At 49.9% G+C, this 11,943-nt stretch overlaps 1 long non-coding RNA gene across 2 annotated transcripts in view; it reads right to left on the reverse strand.

Moving 5' to 3' along the window:
• The window catches only part of LOC102367747, a 115,025-nt gene that overhangs the window by 53,219 nt on the left and 49,863 nt on the right, over positions 1–11,943 (reverse strand). For both annotated transcript variants that reach the window (XR_323105.1, XR_323104.1), the window contains exon 4: positions 4,482–4,551. This is a non-coding gene — a long non-coding RNA (uncharacterized LOC102367747). The remainder of the gene's footprint in view (positions 1–4,481; positions 4,552–11,943) is intronic.

Consider the following 11,943-nt stretch of genomic DNA (forward strand, 5'->3'; position numbering starts at 1 on the left):
GGGCTTGTTTGGAGGCTGGCAGCTTGGGGCAAAAGGAGGCAGGGTCCATCTCTCTACGACGGGGTGGGCATGAAAAGAAAGCTGAACACCACATTGCACACTAGGGTGGCAGGATGTAATTCCTGCCCCCCAATTTTGGGTCGTGATGGGGAGGGACCAGGCATCTTTCAAGATGAAAAGCCCTAGGATCAGTCTCAGTTGCCCATGCCACCCACCCCACGTGCCAGCCCTGGAGCGCTGTATCCTGCTGCAGACCTTCCCTGCATCACAGTCTTTCAGCATCTGCTGACAAAGGGGAGTTACATTATGGTTATGCTACGTGGTACGCTGGGCTGGCCCAGGCTCTTGGACGCAGTCTTCCCAGCCAGCATCTATTCAGTGCGCAGTCCCACTCAGATCACCAGGCATCCAGAGCGCTGTCATTGATAAGTGAACCATCATTTCCCAGGTACTGGGAAAGAGTTCAAAAACAATATTGAATCAATCCTCTAAAAAGCCTTTTATCTCTATTGGGCTGGCATTCTTGCAGGGGTCAGGCAGTGGGCACTTTCCTGATGTAATCAGATGCTTGCAAGCAGATGCAGGCACGTCCACTTTGTGAATGAAGTGGGCTCAGGAACATTTGCAGCAGTACATTGTGTGTGCATGCCGGAGGGGAGATGGGGGCGAGGCAGAAATGCTGAGTTACTACCAGAGCCTTTGACATCGCTCTTCTCTGGGGCCCTGGCATCTTTTCTGCAAGCCACTGAAGAGACAGGCTGTAGCTGTGATGAATGCAAAAGGACATTCCCTAAGGAAGCTGAGCAGGCTGAGATCCACTGCCGTAGTCCTAGACATGTTTACAGGAGCCCCACAGGGCACCGTAGCACCAGTTACACCAGTCCCCTTTGGGTGGTAGCAACATGTCCCCGGGGTGGAAATTCAATATTCTCCAGCTCCTTCAGGATGAGATGAGCACCCGTTACTCCAGTCCCCCGCATCCACCCTGGCCCCAGTTGCTCCCACTATCCAACCCTTCCCGAACAACCTCCCAATGCTCACCCCTGAAAAAGGGTCCTACTACTACTATGAACGCCCTCCCCTGCATGAAGCTCTAATGCCCCCCATGTGAGAATGGGGGCATTAAATATCTGCCACATTTAACCCTGCCAAGAGTGGTTTGGACTGCCTTGTCTTTCAGCCTCCCCTATAACAGTCAGACTTGCGTGGACTATGTTCCTCTGTAGAGGGAACCTGTGGAAGGATCCATGCTGCAGGTGGCAGAAGCAATTCTGACCCCCGAGCCCCAAGGGTGCCTCTCAGCTCCGGTTCCACTCCCCTTAGTTTGGGCCACTGTTATCAAGGCACCCTTTGACCTGGCTCTTCAGCTCATCAGGGGACAGATACAGCCAGTCACCTGCATGCACCTTCCTTCCAGCTGCAGAGAAGATACCTCCATTCATCTTCCTTCCAGCTTCAGAGAAGATACCTCCATGCATCTTCCTTCCAGCTGCCGAGAAGATACCTCCATGCCCCTTCCTCCATGCACTTTCCTTCCAGCTGCAGAGAAGATACCTCCCTTCATCTTCCTTCCAGCTGCCGAGAAGATACCTCCATGCCCCTTCCTCCATGCACTTTCCTTCCAGCTGCAGAGAAGATACCTCCCTTCATCTTCCTTCCAGCTGCCGAGAAGATACCTCCATGCCCCTTCCTCCATGCACTTTCCTTCCAGCTGCAGAGAAGATACCTCCCTTCATCTTCCTTCCAGCTGCCGAGAAGATACCTCCATGCCCCTTCCTCCATGCACTTTCCTTCCAGCTGCAGAGAAGATACCTCCCTTCATCTTCCTTCCAGCTGCCGAGAAGATACCTCCATGCCCCTTCCTCCATGCACTTTCCTTCCAGCTGCAGAGAAGATACCTCCCTTCATCTTCCTTCCAGCTGCCGAGAAGATACCTCCATGCCCCTTCCTCCATGCACTTTCCTTCCAGCTGCAGAGAAGATACCTCCCTTCATCTTCCTTCCAGCTGCCGAGAAGATACCTCCATGCCCCTTCCTCCATGCACTTTCCTTCCAGCTGCAGAGAAGATACCTCCCTTCATCTTCCTTCCAGCTGCCGAGAAGATACCTCCATGCCCCTTCCTCCATGCACTTTCCTTCCAGCTGCAGAGAAGATACCTCCCTTCATCTTCCTTCCAGCTGCCGAGAAGATACCTCCATGCCCCTTCCTCCATGCACTTTCCTTCCAGCTGCAGAGAAGATACCTCCCTTCATCTTCCTTCCAGCTGCCGAGAAGATACCTCCATGCCCCTTCCTCCATGCACTTTCCTTCCAGCTGCAGAGAAGATACCTCCCTTCATCTTCCTTCCAGCTGCCGAGAAGATACCTCCATGCCCCTTCCTCCATGCACTTTCCTTCCAGCTGCAGAGAAGATACCTCCCTTCATCTTCCTTCCAGCTGCCGAGAAGATACCTCCATGCCCCTTCCTCCATGCACTTTCCTTCCAGCTGCAGAGAAGATACCTCCCTTCATCTTCCTTCCAGCTGCCGAGAAGATACCTCCATGCCCCTTCCTCCATGCACTTTCCTTCCAGCTGCAGAGAAGATACCTCCATGCCCCTTCCTCCATGCACCTTCCTTCCAGCTGCAGAGAACATATCTGCATGCATCTTCCCTCCAGCTGCAGAGAAGATACCTCCATGCATCTTCCTTCCAGCTGCAGGCCCCAGCGAACAGCCGAAACACTTCAGCAGGCTGTGGGAAACTGTCTCCCCTGGACTTTGCAACAACAGTACCCTTGTTAGCCAATGCAGGAGCCAGGCACTTCCAGCTCAAAGCATCTCAAATATTTATGGTGTGAAAAACGTTAGGGCAGCATTGGAGAGCAATGTATCCCATGCATACCAAAATCCCTGAGAGATTATCAATAGACTGAAAGCTCTACGGGGCAGAAACTATATTTTACTAAGTATTTAAGTATATAATCTGATTTATCCAGGGCCCTTAGACACAATACAAATGCCTCATCATCTCTCCCCTGTTTTCCGTCAGAGAATTCATTCTTATCCAAGCCCCGGACCCGTGAGATCCCACCAGGAAGCACTGAATCTGAGGTTTTTCTGGAGTTCCTCGAATGAAGACATCTCCTCTGATTCAGACTTGCGTTCTGGTCTGTCTCATCTTATCAGCTCTCCAAGTGCTCCGTAACTGCTGTGCTCACCACTTGGGTCTATTTTCTAGAGCACGTCTTGTTCCAACTCTTCCCCTCAGTCTTTAAATAACCCAGTTAACAAGTTCTAATATGAAAGCTGACTCTTGTGCCTGCAGTGTCTTCCAGCTCTGCCACACTCTTGGCTAGGAGCTGTATTTTTCTGCATTAATATCGACACTTTGACAAGAGCAGGGTCACATAGGACAGCACAGGTGTTTTGTTGCACTGAGTCTATACAGAACTTCTCAAAGGCAACCCGGGCAGAATTCAGCTCCACCTGCTTCAAAAGCTGTTTGAACTAGAGGAGATTCTCCATTCAGTAAGCACCATGGAGACTATGACACACAGTTGATTCGTTCTGGTGCTATCCATTGGTAACCCCCCCCCAAACATACCAGGGAAACACTGAGCCCTTTACCAAGTGCTTTTGTACACATTTACTATACTTCAAGGAGTGATACAAGGGGAAAGATTGAGATTTCTGTCATTTAGCCACATGATACAACACAGAGTAGGAGCCAACATCAGAACCATGTACAGCTGTGCATTCTGCAAAAGTGTTTCAATGCCAAGTTTCCACTGGCCATCATGGGGAATGGGCACCAGCTTCTGGGGACCTGAGGCATCTGTACGCACCATGAGTCTTAGTCCTCATTAAATTGAACAGGTTTATAAAATTTAAACTTGGTTATTTTGGAGTGTCGCACCAGTGTGTGCATGCACTAGGTTTTTGAATGAATTAAGCCCGGTCTCCAGCTGGTGCCGCAGAAGAATAGGACAGTGCAGCGCTGCCCCCCTAGCTCAGGCCCCCCTACCCCGTACTCCATGCCCCATGCTGCAAGGAGCTGGAAAACCGCACAAGGAAAAAAAAAAAAAAGCAGAAGCAATTCGAAAGCGAAAGCAATTCGAAGGGGTGAACTACAAAAAAGTCGCAGCCATCTGATGGACAAAGAGGCTCATTCATTACACGTCTTTGAGTGCCTTTGTGTTTCCATGCAACAAATCCATGGGTGCGACGCTTTAATTCCCAGCAAACCAAACTAAACTTTGTTCCAGGAGTTTTACTTGAATGGACAAGAAAGACTTTTAAAGCATCCAGAAATCCCACTCATGCAAAGAGATGTGCAGTTGCAGTGCATGAAAGGGCAAAAAACCTGGCATGTACAAAGCCGCTGGTGAACTCTAAGGAAATGCAAGTACCAATGAGAATTTTGTAGTACCTCAAGGAAACAGCAACCCGTGTTCTTGTACAGCAACCCGTGGAGTTCAGGCCAATGCCTTCTAATCACTTACCTTTTGCATTATGGTGCAGTCCACTGCCTCTTCCAGGATTGTTCAGTGCAGGCAACAACTTGGAGCATCACTACAGTGCAAAGAAAAGGAAAGACAAGATGCTTTAACTTGGCTTGACTAACCTACAATAGTTAGCTTGGGGAAAGCAGTTGCAAGATCAGGCAAGTTTTATTTAACTAGATGTGCATCAGAACCAAGAATGCCACCCAGGTCTCAAGCCACAGGCCTAACCACTGAGCCATCCTGTCTTGTTCCTCCGCTGGAGGCAGAGAAGTCTGCCAGTTCCCCTTTCACACTGCAGCAGAAATGGCCTGCTGGAGTTGGCTTCCCCAGCCCTTTAAACTGTGCATGTGGGGTCCATCAGAGAACCCCAATCTTAGACAAGAAACAAATCTCTTTTAAAAAATAAAAAGACCCACACCGAGACTCACAACCAGAGCTCAATACTTGAGGTCCCAGCCAGGTGAAATCCAGGGCTGAGGCTCGAATTCAAACTCCCTCAAAGGTCAGGATGTCGGGATGTCAGGTCTATTAAACCCAGTCAAGTTCTGCGAGCCAGCAACTGGGAGAGAACAGCTTGGCCAGAGGAATTCCTTCCCACCACCCATCACATAGTTCAGTTCAAAGTCCTGAAACAAGGTGGGGCTGGCTGGGAGCCTTCAGGTCTGGATTATCTCACTGCTGGACGCGCATTTATTTTTCATCTGGATTTTGATGAATAGATCAAAGCACCTGCACTCCAGGGTTAGTTTCTGAGAGTGGGACCAAAGCAGATCTTTGACTTACATAACTTTGTCCTGTTCTCCATTTCACCCTGTTCAAGGTGGGGGGAAGAGTACTGGGTTGTTGCTTATTCACTTTAGTCTACTGCATCGTAATTATAACCCTTTATTTAATCCATAGGAATGATCCTCCTCGACCAGAAGGGATCGCTGACAAATTAGAGAAAGGTTGATCTCAGCGTTCATGTAGTCAAATGGGGGCTGAATATGCCTTGAACCAGCAGGCTAAACACCACCGCTGTCCAGGACGCTGGGCCCAGATCTGCTGCTCTTGGAAAGCTATACGGCAGGTTAAAATATATCTATTAAATAAAATGTGTGTACCTAAATCCCAGTGTCCCTCGGGCCCTTCTAACAAGTCTTTGTCTTTATAACCCTGGCCCACTCTGCCCACGCACTGGTGGGTGTGAAAGCCAGGTACCAGCTGCATTTCAAGTCCACCTCCCAGGAGAGTGGGAGGTGCAGGACTTCTCTCCACTGGAAATACAGCTACTACTGTACCTGCACCAGTGCAAGTCCCCAATCCAGCCATGACTTCCCTTGGTGCTAGCCATGCCACACAGGTGTAAACAGCAACTGCTCTAGTAGGGACCAGATTTCCCATCGCTCTGAACGGTCGGCAGCCAAGCACATTCGTGCAAAGCAGGTGCAAAACACTCCTAATCCAATCGCACTGTTGCCTTGCACTTTGTGCACAGAAAATCAGGGCTTAGGCATCTGCACCAGCACGATGGGAGTGTGCGCCGTGGCTGGGGAGGGGAAGGAGGGCAGGTGAGGACACTGGGAGAGATGACAGAGCAGGATTAAACCTTTTCCTTCTTTAGACACTGGGCTACAGCAGGAGTCACTCAAGCCCCTGACTGCCGTCCATCCTGCAGTGCCATCATATGCTCCAGGCCCAGCCACGGCATGCCCTCTGTGCTGAGGTTTGTAAGAGGAACAAATGCACCCTCTTGCACCTATCCACACATGCCTGAGCACAAAGAGGGCTCCTGCCTCTGAAAGCAAAGCCTGTGATTTCCAGATGCAGCATGCAAGAGAGAAAGAGGCATGCCAGGTGGGTCCCTGGCATTTCCTTCGGTGCTAACGCCCAAACGGTGCAAGAAAATAAGAGAGAGCGCTGTACACACCCAACGCCGGGTAACGCGTGATGGATGATCTTGCAGGGAAACCTTCCCGAACGAATGCCGGAGAGGAGTGTTAAGAGGCGTAATGAATCCATGTTATCGAAAGCTGATTCCTACGTGATAGCAGGCCGAGCAGGTGATGATTCATCCCGCGGCACTGCACCCTCCAGCTACTATGATGGATGAACTCCTCCCACCGTGGTCGCGGTTATGTTGTGTCCAATGTAACAACCTCCTCGGCAACAAAATTATTAGGGCTGAAATTTGGGGGAGGCGGTTTTAAGAACAGATGGTCTCGCTTTAGTATCGCAACACACTGCCAGTTAATTAATGCTAGCTGTAATTAAACTTTACACAAATTAGCTGTCAGCTATGCTAAAGGGAATCATTTCTCTCAAATGCCACCTTGAATCGCTGAGTTGTGAGACTTTCCTACAACGTAATTAAAGGAAGGAGGTTGGCGTGGAAGGGGGTGGCAGGCAGGGGCGGGGATAGCCGGCCGATGAAGGCGCAGGCAGCTGCACGGGTAGAGTATAGATGGGCACTCCCCTTCTCTGCTTGCCTAAATGAGCCTGATGGGTCCTGTTCGTGTGAACGTAGGGCGCCGACTGCATTATCCAGCGTGGGGGGGAGCTTGTGGCTGCACAATGAGAGGGTTAAGACAAGTCTGTCCCTAAGTCACCGCTCCCAGGGGTCTGTCCTGAGCGCTGCGCACCAAGCCCTACCGCTGCACCGTGCCCCGAGGAGCTAGGGTTTGCTTGACAGCTCCCAGTGGGGCTGAACACGGAGATCTGCTCATGATTAACAAACCTGGCAAGGCAGTCTAAGAAAAAGATAGTCAGGGCTTTTCTGGTTAATGTTTATCTCAGAAAAGTAGGATTGGGGGGCGGGGGGTGGAGTTCACAGGGACAAGGCTGGTTTGTGGGGGGTTTCTTTTCTTTAGTATAAGTAACAAAGATGCCTGAAAATGGGGCACATTGGCACTCTTTCAGAAGAGCTGCTTGACAGGAGATTTATTTATTTATTTTTTTTTAAAAGGCAAAACTAGGATGAAGAGTTTCGAGATCAAGATGAAGCATTTCAACTGGCCTGGTCTGAAGCTGATTGGGGTTAGCAGTATAAGAAAATGTTTGAGATGAATGTGTTATCTGTTTGCCAGACAGGAAAAACACTTGAAATCTTTGCAGGGGTTTGAGTTGTAGCCGTGTTGGTCTAAGGACATAGGCAGACAAGGTTCCTTGGGTGAATATGATATCTTTTATTAGACCAACCCAAATGGTTGGAGAATAGTTATTAAGCAAGCTTTCGGGTTCAAAAAGCCTTTTTGAACCCGAAAGCTTGCTTAATAACTATTCTCCAACCATTTGGCTTGGTCTAATAAAAGATATCATATTCACCCAAGGAACCTTGAAATCTTTGGACACTTGTTTAAAGTTTGGTTTATACGTCAAGATGAATTTGAAAGTCTCCCTTTATCACTAATTAAGGAAGAAAAATATGCCATGTATTTTGAGAGGAAGTACACATCCCCACCCTCATGCCGGAGTATGCCTATAAGAGTTGCAAGGCGGACACTTCTATTGATTCAGGGAGTCCTGAGCCCCAAAAATCTGGATTGGACTAAAATATTCAGTCCTCGGGAGACTAAAGTAATCAGAGATGAAGAGAGGTCCAAACCTGGTGGACGTGCCAAAAGGAAATCATGGGCCAATGCCCACCAAGAAACTATAAGTCTCCCTTAACAAGGGATAGGAGGGTGCCACTCCGAGATGCCTGTATCTGCAAGGACTGTATTAGGTAGGTTGCCGATGCAACATCAGACAACCACCCCAGGACCCCTACCGATCTGACCAGGGGCATTTCTTCTCAACCCCCAACATGGCTATCAGTAAGATCCCAAGCACACGAGCAAGCTTCACCAGTGCCTAAGGGATTTTCTGTGCCTGCTCAAAGCACTGGTCCACATGAATCAGCTGCCTGTCCCCAGCTGTGACCAACCCCCCCAGGCCTTCAGAGGAAGGCAAAAACCCAGAACACATCTATCTAATTGTGCAGCAGGGAAGAATTTCCTCCCCGACTCCTGCAGGTTGCTGTCTGAAGCTGGAGATAAGTTATGCTCATTATCTTAATGCAAGGCTGCATTATTGTCTTAATGCAAGTATTATGAGCATGGTGAGGGCAATGCAGAGTGCCCTGTTCTCTCTGCCAGCAGCTGAATTAAAGCAGCAGCGATTGCCAAAAGCTATCTAATGTTTTAAAGATGCCAGGTGTTTGCTAACCCACCACTTCCCTTGGTGATCTGCTCTCGTGTTCTGTTCCCTTTATTGCCTGGAAACTGCTTCCTTCAAGACTGACTTGAATCAACTTCTACCTGCTGGACCTGGCCAGGCATCTGTCTGCGAGGCAGAAAGGCTGTCCCACTACGAGTTAGCTCTTCCACCTGTACATGCCCCATATAGTGAGCAAGTGATAAGCTTTTTGATAAGCTTGAGGACCTCTCCGCTTGGCCCCACCTCGGGACCTCATCAACCCTGGATCGTTTCTGAAGTCTCTGTTTGAACTTTAGCCAGTATTTCCACTGCGTCCTTGAAACGTGGACACCAGAAGCAGAGACAATATTGTAACAGATCTTTTACAAAGCTGTGTACAAGCTCAGGATTATTGCCCTACGCTGGATTACTTTATGCCTCCAAAAAAGCAGCCCTGGCAAGTCTTTGCTCATGGAGTGGCCCTGAGAGCTGATATGGAGGCAATTCTCCACCTACCCCCATGCCCCCACCTGATCTAAAGTCACTGCTTTCCAAGAAAGAAGCTCCCACCCTCCAGGACAAGGGTGTCAAACTCACCCCGGGCCCTGGGCCAGATCCGGACCACAGGGGCACCTCCCAGGCTGGATCTGCAGGGTCAGCAGCAACCATGGAGGGTCCGTGTGTGGATGGCAGCGGGGGTCCACATTCAAAACAGGCCTGGGGGCTGTGTCCGGGCAGTAGCACGGGCCACGTTCAGCTGGCGGTGCAAGTCTGGGGACCTACTGCTAATGGCCCTATCCATCGGGGTCCCAGGACCCTGAATTCTGCAGCAGGCCATATGCAGCCTCGGGGCCCGGATGTCAGATACCCCTGGTGCAGGACAGCCCATGCTCTTTGTTCACATAGGTAATGCTACAGAGCACATAATCAAGCACCAGCAACGTGCATTTCTTAAGAAATGACAAGTGCTTGGTTGGCGGCACAAATACTTCTGTGTTACAAGGGCACGGAGGCTCCTGTCTAGACCAGGCCACCTTCCTCATTCTGCTTTACGCGCACACGAAGAGCTACAACCTGCCACAAGAAGCTCGCTCTCTGAGACCGCTCCTGCAAAGTGTACCACGTTTGCTTAGTCTAAGGGCCAAATGCACCCAGGCGGCTCCAACAAGGCATCAGGAGCAGGTTTAGAGGGGCTTGACAAGAATAGCAGTAAAGGCTTATTTTAAAACATTAAAAAAACCCTTTCTCGAGTAAAACAGCCCTTTCTCCCATCCAAAGTACTCCAAAGCCACATACCAAACCTAGATTCCCTTCCCCACTTCCCTCATTCCAGCTGTACGGCCCATTACAATCAGAATAAATACTTGTGCTCCTCAGACGCATGCAGACCGCATCTTCTCCCTTTTCCCACACCGGATGGGTAGTTTTCATCTACAACCGAAGAGATAAAGCATTGAGAGAGACTCACAAACTTGAGTTTTTAGCCTTTCTCAATAGCAGGGGACAGGTATGGTCCTCTCCCTTGGATCTTGCACGTGTGTTAACGCTTGCAGCAGCAGGACAGACAGTGCTCCTGGTCCCCTGCTTTACCTGTGGCAAGTTAGGGTGCTTGTGGTGTTTTGTGCCTTTCAGCTGTGCAAAAGGACTGTCGTGTAGCTTTATGGAAAAAGTCGAACGAGCACTTGTATGGGAGGATGTGCATAGGGAGCTGGCCTAGATGGCCTCCTGAGGAACAGCCCAGCCCTACTTTTCTATGAGAAATCAAAGCAGATAGGATGCTTGCAAATCTACCATCCAGTGGTAGAAAAGAGAAGATGCATGGTTCATGTGCGCGTACACACGCATGTGCAAAGAGAAGACCTCAATGCCGTGCTATGGCTGTGTCACTCTGCTGTGGCCGGGTTAGTAAAAGTTGGCGTTACAGTGACAGTGCGGCCAGGCTGTAGTGTAGAAGGAAAGTCTCTTCTTGCTGCTGATAGTCCATGAATGCAGCCCGTCATGCTGTAATTACATGTGGATTGTAAGCTCCTTGGGCCCAAGCTCTTTCCACCCCAATCCTGTACTTTTAACTCCCTAAATGTTATAGGCTTCTCTACACACCCTCTTTTGCAGAGAATGGGAATCCCTTCTGGCCTTTCTCCTTGATCTGTGTGCACAGACTAGCACAACAGGGTCCTGTCCCATAAGCGGGTGCTAGAAAATAACCCAGCATCCAGTGGCTTCCACGGAGTCGACGGCGATGTCCACCAGCGTGAGTCAGACGACAATCCGGCAGGTAGGCTGCTACTCCCCCTTGCCCTGAGGTCCAATCCTGAACCATTTGCTTTGAGCCGGCTAATTTAAAAAGATTCCCACGTACTCCCTCTGCGCCCAGCAGCAGCAGGAGAGCTGGTCTTTCACATCGTATGCAAGACCCTTTGCTCAGGGTCAGCTGAGAAGGTGGCATTTGGCAAGCAAATAAATACCATGCTGCAATCAAGAGGCCATCCATCAGGTTGTACCGTATGCACAGTGCAGCGTGATGGCAAAGGTATGCACACATACACACGTCACCGCTGTTGCTTTCTCACTTCCCTATCAATTAATTCCTGCATGAAAGTCAATCAGAAGTGGCACCAGACTCCCACCTGAGAGAGATCAGTCAGAGCTCTCATAAGCTAAGAGCTGCAGGCTATGTCATCCTCCTTCCCCCACCACCCCCGGCTCAATTAAGAAACAACATGTTTTCCTGCTCACCACACTCCTTTTCTCTCCAGCTCCTCCTCATGTCTCTGTGCTATTTCTCTCTTCGTGCGATGGCAGCACCATTGAATGCTGATCAAACGGTAGAAGGGACAAGCCTACTCAGGGATTTTTGTAACCTCCCTGGAAAACAAGGCAGGTTAGGCTACCCGCGCGCCCGGTAGTATTTCAGCAAGTTGTATGCATGTGTTTTTGATTGTACCCCAGCAGCTGCCTTGGGCCATCTCTCTGCTCAGCTGGGATTTGGAAGTCAGGTTGCAGGATGTCGGCACGCCGGTGTGATTGAAGCAAGCACTGCAGCAATAGAAAAGGATCGTGGAGTTTGCTGAGGTTGTGCATGGTGCTAGAGTGCTTGCAGAGCTCTGCCTGCTGAATTGGACTGACGTAGGATCATTTCCTGCTCCACGTTGGAGGTTAAAAATATGTTAACACCCGGCAAAAATGTAAGAGCAGCGTGTACCCGTGGAGAAAGGGGAACCGACCCCACATGGCAAGAGCCACAAATCTGCCCAGTGAAGGCGAGCAACACCTGTTCATCTGCCATGGCAGAACCCATACAGCA

The sequence above is a fragment of the Alligator sinensis genome, unplaced genomic scaffold, assembly GCF_000455745.1.
Source record: "Alligator sinensis unplaced genomic scaffold, ASM45574v1 scaffold1295_1, whole genome shotgun sequence".
Lineage (NCBI taxonomy): Eukaryota > Metazoa > Chordata > Crocodylia > Alligatoridae > Alligator > Alligator sinensis.